Raw genomic sequence first — 22,866 nt, forward strand, 5'->3', positions numbered from 1 at the left:
GAACCTGCACCCTGCACTCAATTTGATGTGTGATTGCTTGATGCTAGTAAGACTGGAAACAAATGTTCCACTCAATAAATTCAAATAAATTAGGAGTAAAGTACTATTAAAATTGAGCATTTATTTATTTAGACAGATTAACAGTAATCTTAAAAGTTTTGCATCGACCATACTTTTAAACAATTAAACACGCAAGACTTTTTTTTATAGTTATAGGGCGCGATTCTCCGCTCCCGCGCCGGCTGGGAGAATCGCCTGGCGCGCCATTTTTCCCCACGACGCTGGTCTGACACCCTCCCGCTATTCACCCAAGCGGCGAGAACAGCCCCATCGAGTTCTGCGCGGCGCAGGCCGGAGAATCGCCCGGGACACCCAAAATGGCAATTCTCCGCTACACCCGCTATTCTCCGGCCCGGATGGGCCGAGCGGCCTGTCCAAAACGACGGCTTCCCGCCGGCGCCATCCACACCTGGTCGATGCCGGTGGGAACAGCGCGGGAACACTGGGGGGGGGGGGGGGCGGCCTGTGCGGGGGCGAGGAGGGTTCTTTCACCGAGGTAGGACTCAAAAGGGGTCTGGCCCGCGATCAGTGCCCACCGATCGGCCGGCCGGCCTCTCTGAAGGAGGACCTCCTTTCCTCCGCGCCCCGCAAGATCCATCCGACATCTTCTTGCGGGGCAGCCTCGGGGGGGACGGCGACCACGCATGCACGAGTGATGCCAGTTACGCGGCACCGCTTTTACGTGGCGGCAATTCCCGGTGCGCGCTGACGACGCTGCTTTCGCGACCCCCCCCCCCCCCCAGAGGTCCTCGCAGCCCCGCTCCGAGCCCATTTTCGGACCTTGAATCGATCGCGATCTTGGCCGTTTCGCGCCGTCGTGAAACTCGACGGCGTTCACAACGGCATGGGCACTTAGTCGCGGGAGCGGAGAATCTCGCCCATAATCTTTATTGTCTTAAGTAGGCTTACACTGCAATCAAGTTACTGTGAAAAGTCCCGTGTCGCCCCATTCCGGCGCCTGTTCGGGTACACAGAGGGAGAATTCAGAATGTCCAAATTACCTAATAGCACGTCTTTCGGGACTTGTGGGAGGAATCCGGAGCACCCGGAGGAAACCCACGCAGACACAGGGAGAAGGTGCAGACTCCGCACAGACAGTGAGCCAAGTCAGGAATCGAACCTGGGACCCTGGAGTTGTGATGCAACAGTGCTAGCCACCGTGCTACCCTATTTGTTACACTGAGGGCAGCATGGTGGCAAGCACTGGGGCCTCACAGTGCCAGGGACCCGGGTTCGATTCAGATCTTCGGTGACTTTGTGTGTGTGGAGCTTGCTCATTCTCTGCGTGGGTTCCCCTGGGTGCTTCGGTTTCCCCTCTCAGTCCAAAGATGTGCAAGTTAGGTGGATTGGTCATGTTAAATTTCCCCTTGGTGTCCAAAGGTTAGGTGGGGTTACAGGTTTGTGGGGGAGTGGGCCTAGGTGGAGTGCTCTTTCAGAGGGTCAGTGCAGACTTGATGGGCTGAAAGGCCTTCTTCTGCACTGTAGGGATTCTATGAAATGAGTGATAAATCAGACTAACCAGTAGGACATTTAGTTAAAAAAAAGTTAAAGATTTGAAAACTACAAAAATTCCACAATCCTTAATTACCTACTAAAAAATATGAGAAGTGAAAACAGAGTATATCTGTATTAACTCGGATCTTTCTGTTGACAGTGAAACCGTGGCTTATGCCCCTGAGTGCACCAAAAACTATAAACTTGTCTGACTTGTAGTTTGCAGGAACAACTTCCTCTTCTTGTTGAAGGGGTATTGGGATAAACAAACAGCATGGGCTTCCATGTGGTGCACCATCAGCAAAACCATGTCCCCTTTTGACATCACAAGCTGGTGGAAAGTCTGCATTCAGACAAGGGTTTAAAAAAAAAAAACTTTGAATTTAAAAATTGTTTTTAACTATAAAATACATTTAACACTTTTATAACAGTTCAAAAGTCTGCTGGGGTCTGTCCCTTCGAAATTAACAACCCCGTCAAACTCCTCCAACCAGCGCTATTGACAGGACTGAGAAGCCAGAGTGGCTGGAGGTGCCAGGGAGGGGACCGGCAGGGGAATAATAAAGAACATTTTATTGCAAAGATCAATGCTCTGTCTGATAGAATTCACTAACTTTGTTCACTTATACCTGTGCCCATCAGCACTAACCTTTTGTGCGTACAAATCCATGCAAGTTGTGGGTGAATAGGCAGATTTTCTGCATTAATCGTCCCTGCCTCTTTCAGAATAGTAATGTCAGGACCAGCAGTGTAGGCTCTTCTGGAGCCTATTCTGATGCACCGCAAGTTGCTGATCTCAGCATAAGTGTGCTTGCTGGAAGTTGTGCCCCTCAACAGTGGCAAACATCTCAACGATTGCAGTGACTGCAAAATCCAGGCATTATACATAAAAATGGAGAGTGGTCTTAGAATTGCAAAAGCATTACGCATGTGGTGAACATAATAACCCAGAAATTGCTGGAAAAAATAGTGAGTTTAATGTACTTGCTGTTATTAGTGTATCAATTGCTCAATTTGTGAAGAGGAAGAGATACCCCGCAGGAACAGCAATTCATTATCAACCTCAGAGTGAAGTTCAAGAAATCATTGTGTTTATGCAGCAAATATGCAATAAACCAGGCTTGTCTAGCCCATGGCCCACGGACCACAACCCAGCACCCCGAGCCTCTGTATCTAACCTGTGGGAGCAAGTGTTCAAACTACAGTTAGGTTCAATGAAATGTTCTGCAAGGAGCTGCACTTCCCCAATCACAGGCCGTTTCTCTCCTGCATTTGTTGCCCATAGGCATCAGCAGCAAAGATCCGGGAGAGAAACACAGCCTCGGACTGGAGGGGCATGAAGCCGATGAGTGGTTTCTCGGTTTTGACAGCACGCTCTTTCTCTGCCTTTGACTGTGCACTCTCTCGCCCTCCCATGCAGGCATCTGCCCCCAAAGGGCTCAGAATAGTGGAGCAAGCCGGGGTGGTCATGAGGAACAGCAGAACTGCAGCAACAGCACCTGCCCAGGACAGCTGGAGTCCCAGACAGGGGTGGAGTGAGAAAGTGTCTCTCTTCACAGTGTCTCGAATACTGCCTCAGTAAGATGTCCAAACCTCCTGGGCTGGGTGGGGAGTGAGTGAGTCTGTGTGAGTGAATGAATGCGTGTGAGTAAGAGAAAGAACCCCAAGACTGGGAACGACTCAGACACGGATGCGCACACGCACTCTCGTAAAACCCATCCAAAAAGTAGGTCAGAGGAGAGCAAGAAAGCCCAGGTTGAAATGTAACGTGTTTCTGACCCTCGCTTTTCTTTGTGTGCCATCAGTGTCCCAGTCCTTCCCCATCCTTGGTGAACATGACTTGGGGCCTAGTCTGTCTCTCTAGCTCTGCTCAAGTCAAAAGACAAAAAAGGTTCTTTGGTGAATTCTGCTGGTTGGCACTTTTTAAATGGTCATTTTTATTAATTTACTCTTTTATGTCCATCAATTTATTGCTTTGACATTGATTTTCATTTTTAAATTCAATGCTTAATGTTGTGCCAAACCTTATCTTGTGGCAATTTGTTCATGGCCCCTTGAGTGGGAAAACATTTCAAACAAGGCCCCCCTGCACAAAGAAGTCGGACAAGCCTGCAATAAACTAACCACGGAAAGTTAGAGCTTACACTTAACAATGTAAGGATCCCTTTAATGCCACTCAACATCTCTGGTTGAGAAAGGAAGTATCTGAAACTGTGAAGCCTCAGCAGAAGGTCTAATAACTTGTTTTTCAAGATTTTTTAAACTTTAAAGAAACGTAGAAAAGAGAAGCAGGAGGAGGCCATTCGGCCCTTCGAGCCTGCTTGGCATTCATTATGATCATGGCTGGGGCAGCACGGCGGCGCAATGGGTAGCAGTGCAGCCTCATGGCGCCTAGGTCCCAGGTTCGATCCTGGCTCTGGGTCACTGCCCATGTGGAGTTTGCACATTCTTCCCGTGTTCCAAAATATGTGCAGGATAGGTGGATTGGCCACAGTAAATTGTCCCTTAATTGGAAAAATTAATTGGGTACTCTGAAGTTATAAAGAAAAAATGATCATGGCCGATCATCACGTTCAATACCCTGATCCCGCCTTCCTCCCATATCTCTTGAACCCTTTGGCCCCAGGAGCTATATCAATTCCTTTTGAAATTACAACGTTTTGGCCTCAACTACTCCCCCACCATCGGATATACTGGGCGGGATTCTCCACTCCCGCGCCGAAGTGGCCGCACCGCCGAGGTTCACGACGGCGCGAAACGGCCCCTTTCCTGACCGATTCAGGCCCCGACAATGGGCTAGGATCGGGGCCGCGTCATCTACACGCGCCAGGTCTTGTCGCCCGCGTAAAGGCGGCGCCGCATAGATGACGTGGCCGGCGCCATATAACGGGCCTCATCCGTGCATGCGTGGTTGCCGTCCTCTCTAAGTCCACCCCGCAAGAAGATGCCGGATGGATCTTGCGGGGCCGCGAAAGGAAGGAGGTCCTCCTTCAGAGAGGACGGCCCGACGATCGGTGGGCACCAATCGTGGGCCACCCCACATTTGAGGTACCCCCCGGTGCAGGATCCCCCCTCCCCCCCCTGCAGGCCGCCCCCCCAGCGTTCGCGCGCTGTTCCCGATGGCAGCGACCAGGTGTGGATGGCGCCTGGGGGGAACCCGCTGTTTTTGGCCTGGCCACTCGGCCCATCCGGGCCTGAGAATAGCAGGGGTGCCGGAGAATCGCCATTTTGGGTGTCTACAGCGATTCTCCGGCCTGCGGAACTCGACCGGGCCGTTCCCGCCGCTTGGGAGAATCACGGGAGGGCGTCGGACCGGAGTCCCGGGAACTTTTGGCGGCCCAGGCGATTCTCCCAACCGGCGCGGGAGTGGAGAATCTCGCCCACTATTTCTGAATCTACCCGGTCTAATCCTCCGGTTAAAATTTTGTAAGTTTCTATGAGATCCCCTCTCACTTTTCTAAACTTCAATGAATATAATCCTAACCAATTTAGTCTCTCCTCATCTGACAGTCCCACCATCCCAGGAATCAGCCTGGTAAACCTTCCTTGCACCCCCTCCATTGCAAGAACATCCTTCCTCAGATAAGGATACCAAAAGTGGACACAATACTCCAGGTGTGGCCTCACCCATTGCCCTATACAATTGCAGTAAAACATCTCTATTCCTATACTCAAATCCTCTTGCTATGAAACCCAACATATCATTTGCCTACTTTACTACCTGCTGGACCTCCACGCTTACTTCCAGCGACTGATGCACGAGGACACCAAGGTCTTGCTGAGAATCCACCTCTCTTAATTTACACCCATTCAAATAATAATCTCCCTTCTTATTTTTGCTACCGAAGCAGATAACCTCACATTTATCGACATTATATTGCATCTGCCATGCATGTGCCAACTCACTCAGCCTGTCAAATCCCGTGGAAGTATCTCTGCATCCTCCTCACAGCTCACCCTCCCACCCAACCTTGTATCATCTGAAAATTTGGAGATCATGCATTTAGTTCCCTCGTCCAAATCATTAATATATAATGTGATCAGTTGGGATCCTAGCACAGATCCCTGCGGTACCCCACTAGTCACTGCTTGCCAATCAGAAAAACATAGAACAAAGAAAAGTACAGCACAGGGACTGGCCCTTCGGCCCTCCAAGCCTGCGCCGACCATGCTGCCTGTGTAAACTAAAATCTTCTATAATTCCGGGATCCGTATCCCTCTATTCATGTATTTGTCAAGACGACCGTTAAATGTCACTATCGTCCCTGCTTCCATCACCTCCTCCCGGCAGCGAGTTCCAGGCACTCACTACCCTCTCTGTAAAAAAACTTGCCTCGTACATATCCTCTAAACCTTACCCCTCGCACTTTAAACCTATGCCCCCTAGTAATTGACCCCTCTACTCTGGGTGACTATCCACTCTGTCTGTGCCCCTCATAATTTTGTAGACCTCTTATCAGGTCGCCCCTCAACCTCCGTTGTTCCAGTGAGAACAAATCGAGTTTATTCAACCTCTCCTCATAACTAATGCCCTCCATACCAGGCAACATCCTGGTAAATCTCTTCTGCACCCTCTCTAAAGCCTCCACATACTTCTGGTAATGTGGCGACCAGAATTGAACACTATACTCCAAGTGTGGCCTAACTGAGGTTCTATACAGCTGCAACATGACTTGCCAATTCTTATACTCAATGCCCCGGCCAATGAAGGCAAGCATGCCGTATGCCTTCTTGACTACCTTCTCCACCTGTGTTGCCCTTTTCAGTGACCTGTGGACCTGTACTCCTAGATCTCTCTGACTGTCAATATTCTTGAGGGTTCTACCATTCACTGTATATTCCCTACCTGTATTAGACCTTCCAAAATGCATCACCTCACATTTGTCCGGATTAAACTCCATGGGGGCGATTCTCCCATGCCACGCCGTCTGGGAGAATCGCTGTGCATGCCACTTTTTCTTGCGACGCCAGTCCGCCATTCTCCCAACCGGCGAGAACGGCGTCATCGAGGTCGGCGCCGCGCATGCCGGAGAATCTGCCGAGCAAGCAACAGAGGCGATACTCCCTGCCCCCCGCTATTCTGCGGCCCGGATGGGCCGAAGTCCCGATGGCGTGACCCCAGGTAACGCCGTCCCCATTCACCCCTACGAAATACATTCGTCAGCCTGACGTGCTGGCTGACGATGTGGATGAGGGAGGTGAGTGGGCGGGCCCATCCCAGGAATCAGGAAGCTGCGTCAACGGCCGGTGATGGCGGGTGGGGGGGGGAGGGAGGGCTCTCTGAAGCGTATGCCGCGATCCCCCATTGGGGGGGGGGGGGGGGGGGGGTTGGAGAGGGGATTGTGGGAGGAGGGTTTGGGGGAGGGGTGGTTGGGGGGGTGAGGACAGGTCTAAGGAGGGTGGGGTGTGGAAAGGAGTAGAGGGAAGGGGTGTGGGGGGGGGGGAAAGGAGAAAGGGAAGAGGGAGGGGTGGGGGAATGAGAAGGGGGAAGGAGGAGGGGGTGGTGCAAATGATGCCAGCATCCTGTCGGGTGGGGGGGGGGGCCTCCACGGGACCGAGACCCCAGCTGGAGTGCGGTAGCAGGAAGGTGGCGAAGACACCCTTCCAATTCGAGGCCATGGTGAAGGGCTGTGGCCGCTGGTGCTGCGATGAGGGGGGACGGGGTGAACTGGGCAGGAAACGGATACTGTGGGCAGGTGTAACGGTGCGTGCATGAATGAACTGTCACCAGGCAGCCGGGGCACCATTCATCGAAAGGGCCCTGGCTGCCTACGTGCCAAAGCGCCCTCCTTACAAATGTCGTTGCCTCTCCCTCCCAACCCCCCACCCCCCCTTCAAGTTCGTGATGTTTGCACAACAGCCACCATGTTCGCCGCCGTGGTGGCAGCGGCTGCCATGCAGATTGACATTCGGCGCGGGCGACCCAGTGAGGATGCTGCAGAGGGAGTGGCTGCAGAGGGCCCCGTGCCAGGCGCTCCTGCTGCAGACCATCACGCACGACAGGTCCAAGAGGAGGCGGAGTGTGAAAATGACCCCCACGTCATCGGCCAGGAAGAGGTCGACGACTCAGATCCTGATGGGGCACCAGGGGAGGAGCACGAGCAGGTGGTCGTGCCAAGACGGCGGAGGCATCACATGCGGCATCGTGTGTACCGGGACCGCATTTCTTTTGAGGACCTTACGGAAGCAGCATGCAGGAGGGGACTCGGATTGAGCCGTGAGACGGTGGGACATATATGCCACCTAATGGCGCACCTGGCACCATGTGGAGCGGGGGCGGGGGGGGGGGGGGAGGACATGCCATACCTGTGAGAGTGAAGGTCACGGTTGCCCTCAATTTTTTGCGACGGGCTCCTTCCAGGCGCCAAGCAGGGACCTATGTGGAACCTCTCAGATATTGGTGCACCGGTGTTTCCGGGACGTTACCGACGGCCTGTATGCCGTCGTGGGAAGATACATAGATTTCCCAGAGGATCGCGCACACCAGGCTGCCAGGGCAGCGCAATTCGCCTCAGTGGCCGGGATCCCGATGGTCCAAGACGTCGTTGATGGTGTGCACGTCAAACTGCGTGCACCATCGCAGAACAGGGACGTCTTCCTGAACAGGAAATGAAATGAAAATCGCTTATTGTCACAAGTAGGCTTCAAATGAAGTTACTGTGAAAAGCCCCTAGTCGCCACATTACGGCGCCTGTTCGGGGAGGCTGGTACAGGAATTGAACCGTGCTGCTGGCCTGCCTCGGTCTGCTTTCAAAGCCAGCGATTTAGCCCTGCGCTAAACAGCCCCTACAGCCCAGGGGAACTACTCAATGAACGTCCAGGTGGTCTGCGACCATCGAATGGGAATAATGCACGTGTGCGCCCAATACCGGGGCAGCGTGCATGACGCCTTCATACTGGCGCAGTCCTTCATACCCGCTATTGTCGTGGGTCACCCCCCCTGGATGAGGGGCTAGTTGCTGGGCGACAGGGGTTATCCGTTGCGGCTGATGACGTCTATACGGAGGCCACAGACCAACGCGGAGACCCGCGATAACGAGGCCCATGCTGCAACCAGGGGTGTCATGGAGAGGTGCTTCGGCCTCCTCAAAATGAGATTCCAGTGCCTGGACCGCTCTAGAGGCGCTCTGCAGTACGACCCCGACAGGGTCGGAAGAATCTTTGTGGCATGCTGCGTTTTGCACAACATTGCCCAACAGAGGGGCGATGTCATGGAGGACGATGAAGCAGGTGAGCCCGATGAGGGCGACGCCTCTGAACAAGAGGATGAGGAGGAGGAGGAGGAGGAGGAGGCTGGGAGGGCGGCAGGGCACAGACACCACCGGGGTGCGGGATATGGCCGGGTGGCCGCACGACGCCACCGGCTGGGACAGCGAGCACCCGAGGCATTGGTCGGCGCACATTTCGCACACTTGGGGGAAGGGAATTGTTGTGCAGGGCACTCGCACCGTTGATCGCGCACAACCCTACCACCCACAGCACCACTCTCACGCACCCCTACACCTGCGGCAATTTGTTAATCTCGTAACACATTTACTTCCGTAAGGGGATGTGGACAGTGCCATGTTGGATGATGACAACTTGCTCTGCGATGAGCTGTGAGCTACGGATTGCTACGGAATGTCTGACTCATGGCCATATCTGAACACCACCACCTCGGTGTCCCAGTTATGCGTCACGGACACTCCATCACATGTCCATGTGGGGCAGCGGACTTCGGAGCGGAGGACGACGGCGTGCTTGGGTTTGGGGGGGGGGGGGGCACACCCAGCCTCACCCTTGTAATGAGTTTCGAACACCATCATCATCGGGCCCCCTCATGTCCACCCCAGGCACCAGACATAGGACAGACACATCTGGGTTTGGTGTAACAACTTTAATAGTGACGTTGAAAGACAAGTGTCCAAGCCCCTATTACTAATCTGTGCCCTGCACCTGTGCCAACTTACTACGTGTCTAACGTTTTGGCCTTACGGGCCCTACCAGTACGTCTAGGTGTTTCCCCAGATGGTACAGCAGGAGTGGAGGCGGACTGCTGAGAATCCTGCCCTTCGACGTGGCTCCCTGTCGACGCGCGTTTCCTGGGGTGGCCTGGCCTGGATGGGCCAGGCTGTTCGGTGGGCGTGCTGGATGGCATGGTGCCACCCTCCTCTGCCCGCTGCCCACCAGATGCACCAGGGACAGAACGGGGGTGTCCGAGTGTTACGGTCCCTCCCTTGCTGGAGTAACCGGAACAGGCACCGGGACCGCCTCCTCCCTCGGGGAGCCCGGTGGCCCCCGGGCCTCTCTATGGGACGGTGGTGCGTGCGGAGGCAAGCCCCGTTGCACCACTGACACCTGGCGCTGCCAGTCCTGGAGGCCTGCTGTGGAATCCTCCAGGGTCTGAACGTTCCCGGCGATGGAGCTGAGGGATTGCGACATTCCTGTCAGGGACTGCGCTATCTCCCGCTGGGACTGTGCGGCGCCATCCATCACATGGGCAAGGCCGCCGATGCTCTCAGCGATGGCCTGCTGGGACAGGGCCATGGCCTGCTGCGACTGGGCCAGACCCCGGAGCACGGCGGCAATGTCCAGCTGGCTCTGGGACATGGCTGCCTGTGAGAGGGCAGCCCTGTCGTGGGCCACGGATGACGCGTGCACACTAAGCCCCATGCCTTGAAGAACCTGACCCATGGCCAAAACCGTTGCCCCCATTGCAGACACCACCAGTGCGGTGTCGGCCTGGGTGGCCGCCATGACCGGCACCAATACCTGCTCGTGGACACGGATGGACTCCTCCAGCTGCGTCTGCAGTTGCCGGAAGACAGCTGCCATCCCGTTGTCTGGTCCCTGGGATTGCAAATGCATCAGGTCAGTGGTTGGGCCTGGAAAGCCCAGGAACCCGGGAACCATCTGGGCGGCAGCTGGGTGCTGGGCCTGGGCTGCCCTCCGACCGTCCAGCTCCTCGGCTGCTCCTGCCTCCACCTGCTGTACCGGTTCGGCTGTGTGGTGCGCACCAGTCAGTGACCCAGATGCCTCATCACTTACTTGCCCAACCAAGGTGAGTGTATCTGCGATGGTTGATGTGGGTGACAGCAGTGCCGCGGCCGCTAGGTCCTCGTCTGACCCCAGGTCTGGGGTATCCTGGCTCGAACCTTGGCCCGGTGCATTCAGTCCACGGTCCATGCCAGGTGCCGTACCCATGTGCCTCGTCTGTCGCAGTGTCCTCTGTGCGTCAGTGTCCTGAGGGGCTGTCCTGTCGCTCGCTGTACCCTTCTCGTCCGTCTCACTGTCATATATGTCATGACTGTCCGTCCTGACGTCTCTGTCTGTCCTTTGTGCATAACCCTTCGGTAGCCCGGCTTCAGAGGAGGGCCCTCCTGCCCGTGATCGTTCCCCTCTGTCCCTTGCGTCCCTGTGGCCAGAAGAGGTTGGAGCTGGGCAGCGGGGTGACCAAGCAGTTCCACGACAGTGCTCTTCTGGCCCTGGAGAACACAGTAAGGCACATTTCGTTAGACAGCGGGTATGTGAGGGGGTGGAGGGGGCAGTGTGAGGGTGTGGACTGTGGGGGTGGTGCAGTGTCAGGCGGTGGGGTGTGAGGGTGTGGACTGTGGGGGTGGTGCAGTGTCAGGCGGTGCGGAGTGGAGTGTGAGGGGGGTGGAGGTGCGGGTAGTGATGGGCTGAGGGACTGCATGCAGACAGGGGATTCTCACCTGGTGCTGCGCCTCCCTCCGACCTGGCACGGCGCGACCGCCCGGCTGGCGGCCCCCCCCCAGCAAGGTCCAGAGCCCTCTGCTCATGGGACGGTGAGGGGGTGCAGCTCAGGTGATCCCCCTCCAGTTCTTGAACGCTCCCTCTGATTGTGAGCAGTCTTGCCCTGGGGGGGGGGGGGGGTGGGAATGAAACTCAGGGTTAGGCGGTCATCAGCAGGACGCACACATGTAAGCACCATTATCACTAGGTGGGGACACTCGGACCCACGCCATGGCACCTGCCCACGGGGTGGGGGGAGGGGGGGGGTTCCACATGTCCCGGGTGCAACGTCAGGCCCCAGGCCCCCCCCCCCCCCCCCAAACGTGGGCAGGTGGGGGGGGGGGGGGGGGACACGACCAGGTGGGGCGATGCCCGGGGGCAGTCTCAGGGTACTTACCCTTGCAGCCCTCGTGAGGTTGTGCAGTTTCTGCCTGCACTGGTCTCCCGAGCGGGGGATGTGCCCCACAGTGCAGACCGCCATGCCAACCTCTCACCATCCCCGCCTCAAGGTGCTGCACGGCTGCCGGTGTCCACGTCTGGGGAAGAGGATGGCCCTGCGCTCCTCCACTGAGTCTAGCAGTGCCTCTAGGTCGCTGTCCCGGAAGCGGGGAGCGGCGCGGCTCATCCATCTCCGACTTCAGTGTCTGTATGCCGATCGCGCACTTCCTATTACACGGCGCGCGGCGTCATCCTGGCGTCGTGCAATGATGTCGCTGCTCTGTTGCCACGCCAACCCGTTTCTCGCGGCGCCGCTGCTGGGGCCGGGGCCATTTTGCGCCGTCGTGAAACGCGCCGGTGAGGGCACTTAGTCCCGTGATCGGAGAATCGCCCCCCGATCTCCACCTAAGTCTCCAAACGATCATAATCCTGCTGTATGCTCTGACAGTCCTCATCGCTTTCCGCAATTCCACCAACCTTTGTGTCGTCCGCAAACTTACTAATCAGACCAGTTACATTTTCCTCCAAATCAAAGTGAGGTTCCAAAGATTTCTGTCAAGGCCTCAGCAATTTCCCCTCTTGCCTCTTTCAGTATTCTAGGGTAGATCCCATCAGGCCCTGGGGACTTATCCACCTTAATATGTTTCAAGACGCCCAACACCTCGTCTTTTTGGATCTCAATGTGACCCAGGCTATCTACACACCCTTCTCCAGACTCAACATCCACCAATTCCTTCTCTTTGGTAAATACTGATGCAAAGTATTCATTTAGTACTTGCCCATTTCCTCTGGCTCCACATATAGATTTCCTCCCTGTCCTTCAGTGGGCTAACCTTTTCCCTGGCTACCCTCTTGCTTTTTATGTACGCGTAAAAAGACCCATCTTTTCGTACTTTTTGCTTCCGGTCTGCTAACCAGCTTTCTATACATCTCAAGACACTACCCGCAATCCCATGCGCTTTAACTTTACATATTAATCTGCTATGTGAGACCTTGTCAAAGGCCTTCTGAAAGTCTAAATAAACCACATCCACCTGTTCTCCCTGGTCAACTCTATTAGTTACATCTTCAAAGAATTCTAGTAGATTTGTCAAGCATGATTTTTCTTTCGTAAATCCATACTGACTTTGTCTGATTACACCACTGCTTTTCAAATGCTGTGCTATGAAATCCTTGATAATGGACTCCAGCAACATTCCCTACCGACATTAGGCTCACTGGTCGATAGTTTACATTCCTGCTTTCTCTCTACCTCCCGTTTTGAATAGTAGGGTTACATTTGCAACCCTCCAATCTGTAGGAACCATTCCAGAGTCCAAAGAATTTTGGAAAATGACCACCAATGGATTTGCTATTTCTAGGGCCACTTCCTTAAGTATTCTGGGATGAAAATTATCAGGGCCTGAAGATTTGTCCGCCTTCAATCCTATCCCCAAACCATTTTTCTACTAATACTAATTTCCTTCAGCTCCTCACTAAAACTTGTGCTTCTCAGCACGTCTGGCAATTATTCATGTCTTCCTTTGTGAAGACAGAAGCAAAGTACAAATTTAGTTCCTCAGCCATTTCTTTGTTCCCTGTTATGAATTCCCCAGTTTCTGTCTGTAAGGGCCTACATTAATCTTTTTCTCTTTACACACCTGTAGAAATTCTTAGTCAGTTTTTATGTTCCCCGCTAGTTTACTTTCAAATTCCTTTTTCCCCTTCTTAATCAATTCCTTGGTTTTTCTTTGCTGAATTTTAAACTGTTCCCAATCTTCAGGTCTATTGCTTTTTCTTGCTAATTTGTATGCCTCTTCTTTGAATCTAATACTATCTCTAATTTCCCTTCTAAGCCATGGTTTGGCCACAGTTCCCTTTCTACTCTTGTGCAAAATAGGAATAAAACTTTTGTCGTTCACCTATTTATTCCTTGAATGCCTGCCATTGCCTGTCTGCTGTCCTTCCTTGCAGAAATGTTACCCGGTCCATCATTACCAGCTCATGCCTCATACCATCATGCACATCTTTGGGCTGTGGGGGAGAGACCCACGCTGACACGGGGAGAATGTGCAAACTCCACACGGACAGTGACCCAGAGCCGGGATCAGACCTGGGACCTCGGCGCCGTGAGGCATCAGGGCTAACCCACTGTGCCACCGTGCTGCCCCTTGATATTTCTTAACCACACCCAGACAGATTCCACGTCATCTGTACTAATATCTTTCTTCAACACTGTAACAATATCTTCTTTAATCAACAATTCAACTCCACCACCTTTTCCTTTCTGTCTGTCCTTCCTAAAAACTGAGTAGCTCTCAATGTTTAGTTCCCATCCTTGGTCACCTTGGAGCCATGTTTCCGTAATCCCAATTATATCATATCCATTTACATCTATCTGTGCAACTAATTGATCCATTTTATTTCAAATGCTATGCACGTTCAGGTGCAAAACCTTAAGGCTAGTCCTTTTTTAAAATAAATTTAAAGTACCCAATTAATTTTTTTCAATTAAGGGGCAATTTAGCGTGGCCAATCCACCTAAGCCTGCACATTTTTGGGTTGTGGGGGGCAAACACGGGGAGAATGTGCAAACTCCACACGGACAGTGACCCAGAGCCGGGATCGAACCTGGGACATCGGCGCCATGAGGCAGCAGGGCTAACCCACTGCACCACCATGCTGCTCTAGGCTAGTCCTTTCAACGTACCCTTTTCCTTCCCTTCTCATTTTTCTTGCTCAATCCAAATCATCCCTTCCTTCTTTTTATTTATCTTTCTGATTTGACTAATTGATCATATTCTCCCTGTTCCTTATTTCTATTCTAAAATTGGCGGAGGATAAATTGTTGGTCAAATCCTTTTTCAATACCCGAGGTCTTGTTGAACCTGCTCGCCTTCCCATTCCACACCTCCTGTAAGACGTACACAAAATAAAATTGAGCTGACAGCTATGGGAAAAAACCTAACTGATGGGGCATATCTGACCCAGCAAATACTGAGGACAACAACTAGAATGACATGACCACTCCCACAATGTACCCTTAATGATCCATTTAAATGGTGACAGCTGAACCTGCAAACCCACGAGGCAATACAATAACAACCCGAATTTGAAAGCTGTTTGAGGAGTTGTCAAAATAAATGCGCCTTTCTCAGACAACGGGCTCGAGCTACCAGCCGTGTTATGCCCAAAAGGCAGCGCGGCATGGCACAACACGACCGGTTGATCCCGCTTCTGGGATCTACCCGGTTCGCCTTGCCTCAAGTGATCTAACACTTACTCGAGAGAAGTTGTGATGTGAATCCCACCCATTGTGGGCGGACAAATTTTTGGCAAACCTGCATATTAGACAAGAAAGCTCGTCTCACTCTAATATGCATTCCTACGATCTACCCACGGCGATGTGATCTAACCCCCTCGCCTTGGATCTGGGCAAGTGCCATTCAGTGGTGGTCTCCACATAGGGGAACTGCACTTGTGGGGGTCTCCCATGGGATAGATCGGAGGCCCTCAGGTGCATTCCCTCTGGACAGGGTGGCATCCTGGCACTGCTGGTGCCATCTGGGCCCCTACACACTGCCAGCCTGTCACCTTGGGTAAATGCCAGCTTGGCACTTTGGCAGTGCCAGATTGGCACTGCCGGCTGGTAGGGGCAGTGCCAGCTGGTACTGCCAAAGTGCCAAACTGGCATTTTCTCCATGCTGCGGAATGGGCCAGGGGTAAACTGCATGGGTGCAGGGGGGCTTGAGAATCCCCTCATAGGGGAGTTGGGGCTTTGGGGTGTTCGGGGGTCACATCAGGGGTGTGGGGGGGGGTTTCGAGGGATCAGGGCGCCATTTTCATTCTGCACTCTGGCGAGCGGAACTTCTCAGTACAGAAACAATGCGGCCTTGTCGGGGAGTTCCCTGTTGAGGCCCCATATCTACTCGAATGGGCAACCAATAGCGTGGCGATTCTTGGTGCTCTGAGCGCCAGGAAACACCCGACGAAACAGGGTCCCTACAGGTCTCTGTTCCCATTCAGCTAAATCGTGCCCATAATTATATCCGCCAAAGATGCAACAATTGCTCACGTGAAAACAGGGACGATATAGGGATGTGATGTTCACAATCATGAAAATCAGAACCATATATTGCACAAATCAAAGTGACTGATTGATGAGTGTTTTTTGAGCTGCAGTCAGTGATAATCGCGAAGGTGTTGTCCTGTACTTTTGTGGCAATAGTAAGACAACTGGGTTAAAACACCATAAACCTGTTGCTCACAGAATTTTTCAATCGCCAGAAATCACAGCAATTCAACACCTCAAACTCGGCTGTCATCAATTCATTAAGGGGAACTCAGAGAAAACAAAATCCTCTTCTGTACTTTTGTTACATCTTCTCGCATCAAACCCAGAATTCAAACTGCAAGGCAACAGCAACCACTCTGCCCAGTCACTGAACAGCAAATCATGAGTCCATATACTCTGTCAGCATTGAGCAAAGTAACATAAAGTCGCCGAACAAAGCACCGTTACATCAGCCAATGCTTATATTAATTCATAGGGTGTGGACCTTGAACAGAGTGGTTAGCTACACCACTTCAGTTAAGAGTGCGGATAAGGGTCAATCACATCATAAGTGACACTCATGGAGTCACATTTAGGCCAGATCAGGTAAGAACAGGAGATTTATTTCCCTCAAGAACATGGTCAGCACCAATTCCTGAATTGAACAGCAAGCTCGGAATATCCCTCCAATCCCACCATTCAACAGAAATGCTTAAGACTGTATAGACACAATATTCAACTTTCACCACAACTACCGACACAGGAGGAATATCTAAATTGGACCAGTGTTCTTACTCACTATAACCATACCCATAGCCAGCTATCAATTGAACAGAGGTACAGCGCTCCCCTCAACCCCCAGAATGGAAATGCTGGTTGGACCAAACTTCTTTGCTCCATGACCAGAATTCCCAGGACAGCAGTACAAATGTTCATTGAACTTTCCTCTGCATGGAGCATAATTATTGGAATCTTACCCCAACTCCTCAATGGATTTCCTTCTCCTACTCAGCAGAGGCAGTAGAATGAATCCTTCCAGACTTGAGAATGCAAACGGAGCAGGAACATTCACAGAAAACCCCAACCCCAGTTTGTTCTTCCTTCCCTCCCTTTCCCTGATCTTCCCTCCAACTCACCTACTCTATCTCTCACATTCTTTCTTCCATAATTCCCCTCACCTCCATCTCTACTCCCCGCTCATCCTCTGCTTTCCTTCTCCTCCCCTCCTACATGTTCCCTTTTACTTCCAATTGCATATTTGATTGGGCGTATCTACGAATGATATATTGCACCTGGGAAGCAGATAGGAGGAACTTATAACTGGAGTTTGCCTGTATATTGAAACCACACATTACTTAAATAAGTAAAGTCACCCTTGCCCCAGAAGACTATAGGTTGCTTTCCCTTTTGAGGGGGAGAGCTGACTGGTGGTGATTTAACCTGATCACCACACCGGATCACCATACCTCAGGCGAGGGACAAGGTTGAGAAGGCGGGCCTTCATGAATAACCTCAGCCAGTACGGGATGTCATGTCAATGTAATTACATACAATGTAATCATAGAAGTTACAATGCAGAAAGAGGCCGTTCGGCCCATCGAGTCTGCACCGGCCCTTGGAAAGAGCACTCTACTTAAGCCCATACCTCCACCCCATCTCAGTAACCCCACCTGACCTTTTTTCTGGACACTAAGGGCAATTTATCATGGCCAATCCACCTAACCTGCACATCTTTGGATTGTGGGAGGAAACCGGAGTACTTGGAGAAACCCACGCAGACACGGGGAGAATGTGCAGATTCCGCACAGACAGTGACCCAAGCCAGGAATCAAAGCTGGGACTCTGGGGCTGTGAAGCATCTGTGCTAACCACTCTGCTAACATGCTGCCCACACACTGGTAACGCACATTGCATAACACAGTATGAATTCTGCAAATTAATTTAAAAACTTTATATTTTTCAGTTCAAATCAACAAATTTCCCAAGTGAATAATGTAACCTAACATGCTATTTACCTGGAAAGTTACAGAAACCAATTACATCAGGAATACGTCACCAAAAAGCTACAACGCAGGTGAGAGCAAGTCTTTATTTAAGCAATAATTTTAAAGCTGGCTTTAAATACCTCATTTTAGGTTGACTCAGACATTTCCCTTTTGGACATTTATTAAAGGGGTGCTGAAACCTATGGCACTATACCCCAACCAGGAGAAGGAGCATAGGAAAGGACGGGCATACTGAAGGAAATTGACTGCCATCCCACATGACTAATAATGCAGATTTCACAACACTCAGTTGAAAAACAATTTAGATACAAGTCCCCATTAAGCAATGCCCACTCTCAAATTTAATCTTTCAGGAATGATGTAAAGGATGAAATCACAACAAATTAAAATTGAAAATGTAGATACTTGTTCAGTGAATTGTATCGTTAGTAGCAATATATAGGAAATATGCAAATAGTGGTTTTATTATATTGTGTTATAAAGACAAATCAAGCTTCTCGGCCTTTTGGCTAAGATCAAGTGTAGTAGGAGCATTTTTGGTTCAGATCTGGTATGTCTCTCTTGTGGGGACCATGAATTGGATTCAATTTGAATTGGTTTTTGGAGCAGGCAAGGAGCTGGATTAGGGGTTCGCCCCTGACCACACTCTGAGCCCTGGCTTGGTAACTCAGAAAAAGTAATAAAAATAAAGACAAATCAAAAAAAAAGCAAATCCACTAGATAATTTACATCAAGAAAGAGTCATGTTATGGTAAATTATATGATTAGCACATCAGAACCCAAATTGAGTTTCTGAAGTTCTGATACTATTTGTTCCATCTGTCTGTTCTGAAACCATAAATTTCTTTCTTTTAACAAAAGCAGATGAATCCCAGTCTTCAGATCTCAACCTGTGAATGATGTACATCGCATATTGTGACCATAGTGGCTTGAATTGGATGACTTACAACTTATTAATTTACAGCTCAAGAAACAATAAGATTTTCTTCAATGGTAAAATTGTCTTTCTTTTGAAAACTGATGTTTTTGTTCGAAACACATGATGAAAGGTTGAGAGCGGGCCAATATTTATAGAGGTCCCCCCGATTTCCACCGATGTATAAAGACCGCTGCTCCAAACTAACTACTAATTTATAGTTAATATACAACATATTGAAAGTCCAGGTGACACAGTAGGTACATTTTACTTTGTCGATTTTGTGTCAATTTCTTCAGGTGTGCTTTCAATATAACATTGCAAGTCCTGTCCCTATTCCCTTTTTAAAATGTGAACTTCCTGAGGATGAAAGTCTGACATCATGTAAGCGGTTGTAGGTTAGGCAAAACCAAAGGGGACAACCAGAAGTATAATCTTTCATTTTATATCTTATAAGATGGTTGAGTTTGAAAAAAAAGGGCTATTTTGTTGTACTTAATGGTAGATTGTCACTTTTTAATTAAAATACTCACTGTACGCATTGCAAAAGATATGGGGCATCAATAAATATATTGGTTCCATTTAATGCCCACTGCCAAATTTATATATAAATACTGCCAGACAAAAACCCCCCAGAAATGCAGGAAATACTCAGCGCATTCGGCAGCATCTGTGGTGAGAGAAATCGATTTAGTGGGTACGGGGGGGGGGGGGGGGGAGAATGTACAACATAAAGTATCACGATGGGATGGGTTTGTAAACATGGCTAACGTGATATACCACAGCTATTTCTGCGTGGGTTTCCTCTGGGTGCTCCGATTTCCTCCCACAAGTCCAGAAAGATGTGTTGTTAGGTAAATTGGACATTCTGAATTCTCCCTGTGTGGACCCGAACAGGCGCCGGAGTGTGGTGACTAGGGAATTTTCACTTCATTGCAGTGTTAATGTAAGCCTATTTGTGACAATAATAAAGATTATGATGCGATTTGATACTGGGTCATGAGTTATCAGATCAGCTTAGCTTGTTCTCGGAGAAGTTGACATTTCTGGCTTCAAAAAATATTTTCACTAATTAATTGAGGTAATGCAACATATCAAGTTAATAAACCAGAAGTGGAAATATATAGTCATCTTTAACATGGAAAAATGAATGAAGCATTCCAACCTCCCATTTCTCAGTAGGACAGTGAAAGTTTTGTTTTGTGTGATTTCTGGGTTAGTAACTTAAATACAATTGGAGATGAATTCCTTAAAATTAATTATTTGGAAACAAAAGTGTTCTAGCCTCCTTGAAACTTTTCTAGAGGCGACTCCTGGAAGATGACAGTGACCTACCCAACAATGGCAGCAAGACAATTTTTGAGCCAATTAGTGGCTTTTTCTTTTAAGAATGGAAAAGAATGTTGCCGATAATGCACGGGATGGCTGCTTTGTCTGCAGTTCTGTTACTCAGAGGAGGAGAAAGAACGCAGCAGGAGGCCAGAGAGGCCATGAGATGCGGTTTTCACAGTTTTCACTTTGCACGACCAAATTGGCAATCATCAAGCCATCATCCACCCGCCTGCAAAGGAAGGGCCAGCAGACAGATCCACCAGATAGTGCTGGGCTGAAGGATTTGCTGCTGGTCCCATAATCAGTACTGCGTCTCCATCTTGTGCATCCTTCTCATGCTCCATTCAGCTCATCATCACACAACTTTGACAGTGGTGTTGCCAGCTGCCCTTCACTTTGGGTACGGTGATTAGTCCTCCTGCTTTGCTGGGCCACCCACAGGTGAATTTGAAGGCGGCCTCTGCTCCTGTAAAATTAAGCCGATGGCAGAAAGCAGAGTTGGGACTCAGAAACTGTCCCACCTTCAGATTATTCTCCAAAATAATCCGGTCTGTGATCTTTCATCAGACCTTCAGTGTAAAATGTACAACATGCGTCCAGATTGTACTCTATTGGTTTGAAATGGAGTTGTGTTATTAGTAAGAATTCAAAACATTCAAATGTAATTTCTTTATCTGATGTTTTAATGTCATTATTGGATTTATTTCAAAAATGGTTAAGCACCTAAATACTAAATGGACACATTGTCTATGAATGGTAACATCAGTAATATTTCACAGAACAATTTCAACTTGTTTTATCATTAGAAAATGCTCAGACCACTGGATAATACTTGCTTTACAAGATTTTGAACGAGTCAAAAATGGACAAACATCGGTAATTCTAGATAACTTCCATCCTCAGAGACAAAGTCGAAGTATCAGGGATGGTGACCTAAATGACCACAGCTAGATGATTTATTGCCTCGTCATGAGCAAATCAAATGGGGTTACCTTGTTCTGTGTAATGTTTACAAGATTTAGGGCTGCTGAAACAAGCTCGAAGAAATAGTCCAAAGCATCTAATTAATAAACCAAAAGCGAAAATAGATAGCCGTAATTTAATTTTGAAAGTGAATGAAGCATTCCAGACCCCCCTCCCCCTCTCAAGAGGGCGATAATAGTGTCCTCTCAGAGTAGAAAAGCTCCAGCAGTGCTGGTGACACCTGTATAGAGAGAGAGAGAGAGAGAGTTCACACGTTCCGTAACGGCAGGACTCTTCTTCAGACTGGAAAACCTGTTTCTCTCTCCACAGATGTTGCCAGACCCGCTGAGTCCCCCCGGCAACTTCTGGCTTCCAGCATCCGCAGTACTTTGCTCTCATCTTCCAAGTTCGTTCTCCCCCCGCCCGCCGCCGCCGCCCGTCGCCGCCGCCCGCTTTCAGGAGCAGTGATTGGAACACAGTCGGAGAGAAAGTCCTCGGTATAAAGTATCCTTTGCAAAGTGCTTTCCCCCCACCCACTCGCCGTGAGAAAGTTACTCGACATTTAAGCACCTTGTGACACTTGTTCCCCTCACTCACACTCCATCCGGATGGACTGATTTACCGGCTGTCACATCAGCGCTTGCTAACTCCGCCGCCACCACTAACCTTGACTCTTCAAGTATTCGGCGAGAATCTCCGGTCACTTCCACTCCCGTGACAGCTCCTGTCCGCAGCGGAATTCACCTCATCCCCCGGTCCCAGCAGAATAAAACTCGCCGGCCAATCCAGCCGCCTCTTACCAAAGCCCGGGGTGGCTTTGGCTCCGCTCTGGGGCCTCAGGTGCTCCAGCAGCGGGGGTTGTCCTGTCGAGGGGGAGGGCGCGCACCACTGTCACAGGGTTCCAGCCACGCGCTCCCAGTGGCAACAAGCGCGATTGTCACAGGGTGGGAGCCGGCGTCACAATCACCGTGGCCGCTGCCACAGAGCGCGCGCGCGCGCCGAGGCAGGGCGCGCGGCCGCCAGCAGGGAGCAGGCGCGCCCCCTGGCTCACTCACGGGGAGGAGCAGCAGGTCCGCACACCGCGCCCGGGAGGCTCATTCATTCCCTGGCTGGCTCGCTCGGTCAGTCAGGGTGCAGCCGCCTCGTCGGCTTTCCCTCGTCCTCCCAGCTGACCGCAAGGCGCCACTTGTTGCGAAACCCCCCCCCCCCCCCCCCAATCACGCGTTGTGGTCGGCGGACCACTTCTATTCTCAGTTGTCAAGATCCTCGCTTTTATTTTAAAGTTCCTCAAACTGAAAGAGGAAGGGGACTTGGAATTTCCATCCGAACAGCAGTAATGTTACTCCCGCGTTCAGGGGTGGCTTCGGCGTGCTGAATTTTTGTATTTTAAAACTGCTATTCTGCGCTACGTTCCTTCACTTGTAAACATAGTAAGAAGTCTAGGTTGTAAAATATAGCCACGGAGCAGTGAAAATGATGAACGCGCAAGAAACGCATCGCAGGGTTATCCGCATGAGATTTGGGGTATTCTCATGCATCAGAACATTTTGTAATGCGGGGGAGGGGGGTGCAAAATATGCGTCTATAAGGAAAGCCTAAAGGGGAAAATATAAAATAAATACACTCGAAACTGGTACTGCATTTCTTGAAAAAAATATATCAAATTTCCATATGAACATGCATTTAGATTCATTTTGTGCTTTATTTATGCTTCAATAGATTTTAATCTTAAAAATGTAATGGTATTGTATCTTTAACATTCTGCTCCCTGCTTTTCTTGTGCCCCCCTCCCCCACTGCTTCCACTTTTCCCCCGACTTTCCTCATTGTTATCCAGTTTTCCTTCCTTCTGCCCCTCATTTTCCTCCCTCCCCTTTCCCTTTGCCATCCACT

The 22,866-nt window shown here is 50.5% G+C and overlaps 1 protein-coding gene and 1 non-coding gene across 3 annotated transcripts in view; one reads left to right on the forward strand and one right to left on the reverse strand.

Moving 5' to 3' along the window:
* Positions 1-21,909, reverse strand: part of pparg (peroxisome proliferator-activated receptor gamma) — a 198,438-nt gene extending 176,529 nt beyond the window's left edge. For both annotated transcript variants that reach the window (XM_072472581.1, XM_072472580.1), the window contains exon 1: positions 21,641-21,909. The gene's annotated coding sequence lies outside the window, so the exon portion shown is untranslated. The remainder of the gene's footprint in view (positions 1-21,640) is intronic.
* On the forward strand, positions 18,253-18,442 carry LOC140388708 (U2 spliceosomal RNA). The gene has a single exon (XR_011934263.1). It is a non-coding gene; the product is annotated as a U2 spliceosomal RNA (small nuclear RNA).
* Positions 21,910-22,866: the final 957 nt, after the last annotated feature.

Source organism: Scyliorhinus torazame, chromosome 13, assembly GCF_047496885.1.
Source record: "Scyliorhinus torazame isolate Kashiwa2021f chromosome 13, sScyTor2.1, whole genome shotgun sequence".
In the NCBI taxonomy this organism is placed as follows: domain Eukaryota; kingdom Metazoa; phylum Chordata; class Chondrichthyes; order Carcharhiniformes; family Scyliorhinidae; genus Scyliorhinus; species Scyliorhinus torazame.